The following is an 11388-nucleotide window of genomic DNA, read 5'->3' on the forward strand; positions in this document are numbered from 1 at the left end:
AAATTCTCTCTTATAAAACTTTACCAAAAACTGAACAGGTTCGCGTTTTAGTTAAAGTCGTCTTGCAATGTTTAACAAAAGGAAATCCACATTTGTGCCAACGAGTTCTTGGATCTGTTTCCTAGTACCCACCCGTTCGAAGAGACGAGCAAAGCGGACATATTTTCCATTTTGCGATTAATTATAGCACCTGGTATTTATTAATTTCGCAAAATAGCAAAAAAATTGTTTTTTTGGGGGTCATAGGCAATTATTGATAAATTATTTGATAAAACGTGATATTTTGAACTACCATCGTCTTTATTATTCACAACCTTTCAACTGGTGTTAGTTATATCATCGAATTAAATTGAAAATCGATGAAATCAAATTTTTCGAAAGTATCTGCGCTCGTACAAAAATGTTATATCTCGGTAACGGTAAGTCCTACGGGATCCCGTTGGTACAGAAATAATCACCGTCGAAAAAAAAGTGTCTCTCTTTTCTCCGTTCTTCGTTCTCCATTCTCGTCTTTTGGTTTTTCCTGAATAACTTTCGCCGTTGGAGCTACAAAATTAAACTCTGACTCCTTTTTAACCCTCCACGAGGCACATAAACTTATAAGAAATGGCCCTGATTCGACGCCGGCATCCATCTTTTTTTCGCGATATTCGACTGTTTTTTGGACCTTGCTATGAAACACGATAAGTGTCCGAAATTTGAAGCAAAAATGGGTCCCCCTATTATGGAAAATTGGTTATAGCTAAAAGACTATGATTCAGATCTCACTTTCTTTTATATTACGATATAGCCCGCATAGACAGCAAAAACTTTTATATTTAAGGTTTTCACCTATTGTACAGGGTGTTCCCGATATTACGTGCTAAATGAGAAATGTGTTATGTGTCCTAAATTTGCAGATATTAACTTCAAATTTAGCAGAGAAGTAAAAGTCTGTGTCCACATTTGAACGGTGGAAATTGGGAGCAATCAAATTTTCCCAAGTATATTTTAAAAATGTTTGAATTTTTTTTTTTAGTAATTTTAGCTTCCAGAAAAATATGCTTTCCTCCATAATCGTTCATCCGATTGGGGCAAAATTTTTTAACCGACAGACACAAAAGATCCAGTGCTATAACATTTATTTCGGGTATTTTTTCAATTATATACAGAGTTTTCAAATTATAGGCAAAAATCTAAAAGACCTAGAAAATAATTCTTTTACAGAGTAAATTATTAGCCGCAAATCAAAAATCGTAAGTCGTATGGCTAATTGGTTCAAACAGTGTCAAAGGGCACATCAAGAGCTACAATTTTTGTATTTGCTTTTTCCGTCTGTCATATACGCTGCTCGGGATATTTGAAAAAATCCATATTGAAATCGCTATTTCGAGGACTGTCAAGACGCGATGACCTCATTGATTATTACGGCTTCAGAAAAAACTTATTTTCTCGAAAACCATTTACTATTTTCAAAAAATTGTTGAACCAGGAGACGTGGAAAATCCAGGAGTATAGCCTCTACTTCGAACAATGATATACAGGGTGTGTCGTTTATGGGCAAAAAATCTAAAATATCCTTAAAAAATTCTGTTTTTGGGGGTAAATTATTGAACAGTATCGTAACCGTGTCGTGAGAGAGATTCAGGTTTCATCAATTATACGGGGCACGATATCATTCGACAACGGTATTATTTTTTTATTATGGTGTATTATATTTTATATATGGTGCATGCACAATTAAATTACATCGATTTTCCGAAAGTTCAATAGTGGTCCGCAGGAGCACTATAGAAAAACAATGCGTCCCTTTACCACACGAATCTGCGAAGCTCTGTCCTTCTATAATAAAAAGCTGCTTCGCGCTACGCGCTACCAACTTGCCCCGCCCATTGACGATTTTTCGAAAGCCATGGTAAATATGTTTGTTCCAATGACCAAAAAGGGTAAGCGATTAGAATTTAACAAATTGGTTAAGGTTAAAGTTTAAGGTTTGTGCACACGACACAAGACTTTCCATCTCCGATGTTGGATGTACACTACAGTCCTTTGACTTTTAGCCTTTTGACACGAATCAGCGCAACAGTTCAGACTTGGCTATAGTTGGAACTAGACTATTGACTTTTAATAGCTCTTTTATTTGTTTGTTTGAAGAGAATGTTAATAAAACAAGAGATTTTGGACTTCCATTGTCTTTGCTTTCCCAAGTTATCAACTTCTCAAGTGTCTCCAGTCGGTTTCAGCTGAATGCTAAACAAACTGAAGCTTTGCTATTCTGATCGAAAAGAAAACGGTAATGTATATTGCTTGCAGCTGAGTTCACAGTATTTAAATGAAGATTACATTCTGTCTTCCCTGATGATGATTTTTGCTTCTGTCCACTTCAGGCTACGTCCATACGATCAAGAGTCAGGCACACCAAATTTCTTCGTTTCCAATAGCATTGTGTTTTTCGGAATGTCTTGATCCTCATTTCTAAAGGTCTATTCGTCTCAACTAATTATGCCTATTGGTTACCTTTTTCTGCACTTTTACTAGCTTTGTTTTATCCAAAATTCTATCTAGAAGCTTTGATATCAATATCTTTTTAACTAGTAATTTTTGTTTAATAAAATAATGTGATGGGGTGACTCCATGTTTTTCTTTACGAACCGCTGTAACTTGTAGAGGATGGACAAAAAAAGGATTAAAACAAACTTGGCCTCTCCGGAGACATCATTAATTGCCACACCAAACCTATTTTACCATTTATCTATGTAGTTTTTGGTTGACAAAATAACAGAAAATCGCAAAATCCGTAAAAAAAAAACGCATGAATACGTTTAATTCATCAAAATATTAAAAATATAGTGAAATGATACCTAAATAACATAGTCAAATGAAATTTTATAATTTTGTAAAAATGCTTTTACGAAGGTATTTATTGTTATTTTATTTATTTATTTATTATTATTTTAATTTTTCAAGATTCAATGATATTTATAATTTCTAAATTATAAAAGTACTTTTTGTTAACTTGTGGACCAAAAAAGGCCAAAGCAACTTTTCAACCAACACCAAAACTCTAATTAACAGACAGTGTAATTTGTTTTCGTTGCGAGGAAAGCAAATTTTTGAAGCCTTTAAAAGGCCTTTTACAAAAAGCTGTAGATCAGATTGTGGTATATTTTGAATGTCTTCAAAATACATTGCTTCAACATCTCTCAGAATACGTGGAATTTCTCGCTTAAAGTCGATTCGGAGCTAATCCCTCTCAATTTTTAAGGTGTTTTCAAATATACAGTAATCATAGCAACAGCTTTGTCTTTTATTAGTTTAGGCCTTACTTGTATGCCCAGCAAATAGAAAATTCGGCTGAATGTATAGATACAATATTAATATTTGTTTTTTCATTGCCTACAATTAATTATATTTTCCCTTATTTTATATTATAAACTAAGTATGCTTTTAAAAATTTGAAATTGATAACATCATAAAGTATTATGATTGAATCTTGAAAGAAGATAGATATCCGCCATTTTGAACCAAATTGTTGCAATTTTCTCTTCTTATATCAAAAAGCGCACTCTTGTGCCATCTCTAAAAATTAGTGAAAATACTGTCTCGTAACGAGTTTTTCCTCTATGTTTGTTAAAATTACGGTTGTCTTCATTTAGAAAAATATTAAACTTATTTTTTTTACGTTAAAATCTGTTAAGCAATAATTACTTGAATAATTCTAGATGGACTTCAGAGAAAAATTAGTTTCAAAATTTAAGATACTGCACCTGGCGAACATCTTCGATATTTGAAAATATTTTCCACTAAAGCAGTGAGTATTTTTTTGGGTCAAATATATTTTGATAACGTCTTTGAATTCTGTATGTTTTTTGTGTGTTTTTTTTTTTAAGGAAGAGTCAAATAAAAAGTCATAAATAATCCCGTTCGATTGTCAAAAGTTGCAACAGTTCAAACTACAGACGGTTACCGTTATCGTTAAAAAAAAGTTTATTTCCTTAAACAGTTCAACGAATTGTTATAATACGCACAAAAAACCTATTGCGCATTTTCACTCAATGTCAGCTTTTGGAAAGAGAAAAAGTTCGTTCCGCTCCATAACCCACGGCAACGTGCAGAAATCTACGTTTCGTAGTTTTTTTTGTAGCTATTAGCTAAACCGTCTCAGTTGTTTAAACACTTCAGAATATTTTCGGAAATTTCTTCTGTGTAAAATATAATGCGTATTAATTGATTATTTTTAGCCTGAAATTTTTCAAAACAAGTTCGACACTTTCTTTTAACCCTCGATATCATTTGAAAAATTCACAAATGTAGTAAGACTAACGGTGTATGGAATCTTACTTTGTGATGCAATGTTTTTGTAGAATAGAAAAGAAATCAGAATATTGCTGCTACATTTTGTGGTTTAAAAGTAAAAAAAAAATTCTAGCGATTTTTGATATCGTTGCCATATTCAGATTCGTTTGTTTTCCAAAATTTCGGTATTAATTTGATAGCTCATTTTTAATCTACACTTCATTGTGATTAATGGTTTTAACTTAAATTTAAATGTTTTAATCTGGTATTGCTGGTTTAAGTGAATATGAATAATTCATGAAATTACGTTTGGGTTTAATAGTTCTTCCGAAATCGGAAAAAACATTTCGTAACATCATGCAGCTTGGCCAATGAAGTTCAAAAGAGTTTAGAAGGTTTAAAACGTGCCAAATTAATGGCCATTAAATGTACCGGGTATCCCCTTTTTGACACTTTTATGGAGTATCTCGGTTATTTTTTAGGATAGAAAGTTGCGGTCTACGCGACACTGTGCTATTTTTATATGAAATTAAAGACGCCGTCAATCAAATTATCATGGTTGTTAAGATACGGGGTGAATTCTAAATCTATAGGTTTGGGGACCACCCTCCTATCCGTTGTCTTTTAAGTCATTGAAGAGTTTAAAAACGTTCTTATCCAGTGATGTAGTTTGTTTTTACTTTAAGCAAACATATATTTTTTTAAACGGAACACCCTGTATATTATTTTTTACATTAATTGGAAAGCATTTAAACTTTTCAGAAAAATATATTACTATAAATATGCTTTGAAAATTAAACTAAAAATTTTTTTTTTCATATTTTGTTTTATTTGTAGCAGTAGGCTATTAAAAACAATATACAAGTGAACATTTATTATTAAGAAACGAAAAACTAAATACTTTAAAATTCAAATATTTAAATGTGTTTTATACGTTAATAATAGTCCATTATTACATTATTTATTACGAATTAACATTATATCTAAAGAATATTAACACAATATTACACCTAAAACTGTTGTTCAAATTGGACACTATTTTCTCGAATGCAGAACTCGCACATTTTTCGAATTTTTTAAATGGCATTTAAATTAAATATATGTCCCGAACTTGAAAAGTAATATTCATCGGACCGCATTACAAACCTCCCAAAAAAATCGTTGACCCGCAGCATCGTCAGGTTGCAAATGGTGAACATTATACTCGTGTGGATGGTATTTATTATTTTTCAATTCTTCGGGCAGTCTACTGCTTATTCTATGTGTTTGGAAGATAATGACGACGTGGCCCCTATGTATCTTATGACATTTGTTTCTCTTTGCTCCCTCCTCAAATACTAGTCTCTTTGGATATCTAATATAAACAAAACATATTTCTATAATATAAAAATTATACTGATTATATTTTCATTGCATTGTATAAAACATGCCAACATATCATATTTTTCAGAATCTTTATACACTGTCATTATTAAAAATTAATTAAAATTAAATAAACAGAGAAAAAACAAATTGACAGGTAATAAAAATATAAATAATAACTGACAGTCTTGTAAGTTATTGACATATTTACTTTTTTGTTTTTAATGTATGAGTCACAGTCAAATTAAGATTATAATAACATAATATTTATCATATTAATAAGACAGTATTATTAAAAAAAAAAATTAATCCTTTTTTTTCGAAATCAAGTAAATAATAGTCTAATAATAGTAATAATAATAATCTAAAAATAGTAAATAGTCTCTTGTGTAATTTTAAGCTTAATTTTCTTAACTTTATACTAATACATATTTTTAATTAAGGTAAAAAAGAATATGTTTCATTTTAAAAAATGTGCGTTTTGCTTAATAACTAAGAAACGGTTAGAGCAAGTAAAAACCAAAATGGTGGATATATCAAAAATGGTTCCAATTTGCTATGAACAGCACCCTATATAATAACTACCCAAAAAAAAATCCAACGATATGCAGATATGAACAGCGCACAACTGTTTAGAGTGTACAGGATGTCCTGTTTTCGACAGGTCTTTATGCGAAGCGGTGTTGTCCTTTATGAAACAAAGATGCAGTTTCCACATCACTGTCCTAAGTTTCTGAGACTGTTTCTGAGCTACGAAAAACAATTAAAACATTGTCGACTTTAAAAAATTGCCGTAACTTTCTTGATGTGGCAGATATGTTCATTTTATGAACATTTGTTTTTCGAGAGTCACGATTTTGAATTTGGATTTTTCTGTTATGTTTTCATTTCTAAATTTGGTTACAATAAAGTGACAAATTTACATTTCATTAGCAGTTTTATTTTAGCCTACAGCACCTTATAACATTAAACTCTTTTACCCTAATATTCCATCTCTAATATACGCACACTTTATAATTAGCGTCCTAACTGATTGCAATAGGTTTAAAACTATCAATAACTTGATCCTCGCGAAAATAAAATGTTAACGGAACCATGATAGGAAATCTCTAAAATGGATATAAATCATACAAAAACGACATTAGGTCTGTGCTATTCAAGAATTGTTGTATATGGAGTTTTCCATAAAGACACATCGAAAATGAAACATTCTGCACAGTAGGATAGCTAAAACCAAGACTCATATCGTTGGAGCCCACTAAATTAAAACTAAAAAAAAATATCTAAAAAAATTTTTAGATTCTCTTTCATCTATTTGTTGTAAATTAAGTAGCGGAAATTTACATTTCCAAGCGTCACAAGAAACTGTTGGTCGGTCACATGTTCACCATAAACTTATCGACATCACGTGCTATGCGTTAGCACATTGGCAAGTATTAGGCCGGTACCAAGTCACCATTATCTCTTGCACTTAATTACATCACGTCTGTCTTGCCGTGTAGGCAAAAACAAAAAAAATCCACCATTAGCAACGTTGGGTAATTCTTGTTTAAAAACTACCGTCAAATGAGTTCGGGTTTTCCTGAAATTTCGATCTTAATATGCAATTACCTAAGGTTTATGACCATATCTTGCAATACCCAACCTTAATATCTAAAAACGTCAAGTTAATTATTTGCGCGGGAATTTTCTATAGATTTATTGTAAAATCCCGGATGCTGGATGTGCTTTTGATATGCAATACAGATTTTCAAGTAAACATTCGAAATTTGAAATTTTTGGATTTAAAATCATTTCTAAATCCGACTACCGCCTATTTTATAAGAAAAATGTTGATTTTAGAGCGTAGAATATTTTTAACCTGAAATCAATTTATACCTAAAAATTCATTATGGTTAATAAATAAAATCAATGAAACTGCATGCATTACTAGTGTAAAGACCAAAAAGCTCTCCTTAAAAAAACGAGCACAAGCGTGTTTCACTCATTATGCTACAGATGTGAAAAAATGACTCGTTCGCAAATTTGGACATTGAAGGATACACAACGAGCCAACAACAATGCGCCAATTTTATGGACGCCTAGGATTTCAGATTTGACAATTTGGTATATGTTTACGTCTTAAAAAAAAAACGACTCTCAAAAACCCATTGAAAATGACTAAGAAGGAATATTGGAAATGGGAAAAATGCGTTGGGTATGGAAGGAAAGTTTCTAAAATATTAAATTATGTCCAATTATCATTTTTCTGTTCCAAAAGACACAATGCATTTAGTCGAATACATTCATTATTATCTAATATTGCACTGGTGATCTTCAGCAACTCCAGTCGAGTCTGACAATTTGGATTATAAATATTCTCTGTTCTGAAATCATCATTTTTATTACTTTGACAAATACGCCACAATTTTCAGAATAGTCCGTAAATGGGTGGAAACTTTCGTTTTATTTTTTGCTTGAAAAACTGTAAAATTTTATCAAAAATCAAAATTTGAAAATTTTGAAATATAAAACATTTTGTTGTAAGCTGTCTCCACTGTCTCCCTTAGCGAACTCTTATTGTTGATTTTTTCCATACCCTGTACAAAAAAATTAACGTCAGGTATTGCGAATTATATATATGTATATATATATATATATATATATATATATATATATATATATATATATATATATATATATATATATATATATATATATATATATATATATATATATATATATATATATATATATATATATATATATATATATATATATATATATATATTCAAAACAGATTTAAAACAATATTTTAAAAAATGTATGTTTTATTCTTCGCCCTTTTTTGAGTCACCTTGTGTACTTTAAAATAATTTTAAAATACATTGTGTTATATAGCTTCTGTATCTACTATTTTCTTAAAGCTTTTGAGGCCAATTGTTAAATTACCGCATACTGATAAACGCTTATAAATCAGCTCTATATTGATTTATTGCTCGGTTAATTGAGGGTTTATGACCATTTGTTGGGCTGGACTATACTGAATAATATTAATATTTATGTTTACAGCGTCCACATTTGAAACTGTTCAGAAGACTCCTCATTTCAACATTTCTTTTGCACTTTCGAAATCAAGCGTTAACTCACCCAGTCTTGATAAACGCTTATAAATGGGATTGTAATTGGTTTATTGCTCGGTTCATTGATGGTTTAGGATGGACCAGGCCATTTTTGACCATTTGTCCTATGCTGGACTTATACTTAATAATATTAATATTTATCTTTACTGCGGTTACGTTTGAAACTGCTCAGAACACTCTTCATTTCAATATATTTTTTAAACTTTTGAAACCAATTGTTAACTCACCCTGTCCTGATAAAAGCTTATAAATCGGTTTTATGTTGGTTTATTGCTCGGTTCAATGCGATGGACCATGCAAGTCATGACTATTTTTCAAAATATTAATGTTTATCTTTACTGCGGGTACGTTTGAAACTGATCAGAACGCTCCATTTCAACATTAAAAAAATGCTAAATTGAAAAAAAAATCTTTTAAAATCTCTGTGCTCTTTAAAAACGATTTGTAACGAAAACCAAAGGCCTACAATGGGAAAACCACTTCCCAGCGAGATGACGACCTTTGAAACATTTCGAAGGTCATTACCGGACTTTCTACGGCTTATTCATAAGGTATTAATTTGAAGGGAGTTTCACGCCGTCGGCTATTACCACCCGAACTAATTTTTACGGTTCAAGTTTTTAAAATTTTGTAATTCTTACGTTTCCTGTAGTATTTTGCAATGACGGTATTACGACCAAACGAATTGTATAAATACTCGCCGATAGAATTAATGGGTTGCCAAAAAAATAGTTCTGCACGGCTATTAATCAAAGCGATGTGGCAATGTTATGCATCGATCTGGTGCATTTCCGCGGTACAAATGCAAATTTTCTTAGTCAGCTAATGGGAAAAAGGCGGAAAACCGGTAAACAAATCCTCGTCAAACGTTCATTTTATCCACTCATCCGTTCACCATTTTTTCCGGTGAGAAAAACCTTGCGGTTGGCAAGAATGGTCTTGCTGGACTCGGGGAATTTCTATGTAAATGTAAGTTTTTAGATCGGACCACAATTACAAATCTCTGTCTGCACTAAATTTCATCGACCTAATCTGGACGTGATATCTAACCAACTACTCAAAACGAGATTAAGAAATGGCATGTCCAGATTAACCGATTAAATGAATCGCTTTGAAAATATTCATCACTAAACTATCACATGTACATTAAGAATATCAGATAATTAGTCTGGAGGTCGCACATGACGCAGTGCCAAATTATGTGCTTTAATAGGTGGTACCTTGATGGCGTTTATGATTTCTCACTAAGTGTCAGTACGTTGTTTTCGATTTTCTATTTAATTTTAGAAGTCTCTAATGGCCAATATCATTTTGATTGAAGAATTCAAGTCAGAATTTAAAAAAAAAAACGAAATTGATGATGCACATAAAATTTGACATCACAGATTGTTATGTCTGTCTAATACAAGCGACGAAACAAATGCTTTACATTGAGCATGTAACTAAACGAATTTATTTTTTAGCATTTGGCAAATATTTTTTGATATTGCTTAGTGAGAATATCATTTTTGTAAGGGGGTCTGGTAGCGATAAGGTACAGCCTGATCGTATAGGATTGAGTAATGATAATGCCGCCAGCCAGATAACGTTTGGTGTCACTGATGACGTTGATCAAACCTTTAGGTTTCAAATAATAAATTTTTTGGAAAGGTTTTTGAACTGATTGATACGTATTATTATTTCCAATGGTTCAGATGTGTAATAGCTAGCTTGGAAGTTTGTATCATTATTATTAACACTACACAGGGTGGGCCACGACATGACTGCCATGGGGTTGCTGGGGTGATTTCAAGTTAAAAATGTTAAACCAAAATATACCAACATATATTATTAATAAGTCCAGGTGGCTGTGAATCTTGTATATTGTGACAATAAACGTCAATTTAATAATATTTACGTGTTTATTTTCGTGAATTACATTAAAATACTACTCAAGGTACAATATTTGCTTTTTCGAATGAAGAATACGCCGACATTCACTTCGTTTATGGATTGTGCAATGGAAACAGACTAGCGGCAGTTGATGAATATCGTCGACGATTTCCCATTCGTAGAGTACCTTGTAGAACTGAGTTTACCAATATCCGTCGATGTTTGAGAGAAGCAGATAACTTTCCAACATCTACTTCTGAACAGAACAGAAACTTGCGCAAGAAGAGACAATACTTAATACGATTCATGCTCAACTTTCTCCTAGTGTCCGAAAAATAAGTAAGCGACTTAACGTCGGTCGGATGAGAACTTTACACAATTTAGGTTTATACCCATGCCACATCTTACCTGTAATAGCTTTAAATCCTGCCGACTGCTCTTCAAGAATTGAATTTAGTAGCTGGATATTGAGAAATCAAAGGATTTGTCCTATAATATTATTTAGTGACGAAGCCTTATTAAAAACACCAGGAATTCACATTGTTGGCCACTTGAAAATTTAAATAAAAATTATACAAGCCGGAGTATTCGAAGAGGTTCAGCAATTCCTTGGCCAGCAAGGTCATCCCAATTTAACCCCTTAGATTATGGGTAAGACTAAAACCTTCAGTTTATGCAGAAAGAAATGGTAGCTAGAATTATGCATACCGCAGAAACTATTCGTGCTGATCCTGATACTGTTAGCAGAGCTACCACT

The sequence above is a fragment of the Cylas formicarius genome, unplaced genomic scaffold (genome assembly GCF_029955315.1).
Source record: "Cylas formicarius isolate icCylForm1 unplaced genomic scaffold, icCylForm1.1 PGA_scaffold_3__17_contigs__length_32017465, whole genome shotgun sequence".
NCBI lineage: Eukaryota > Metazoa > Arthropoda > Insecta > Coleoptera > Brentidae > Cylas > Cylas formicarius.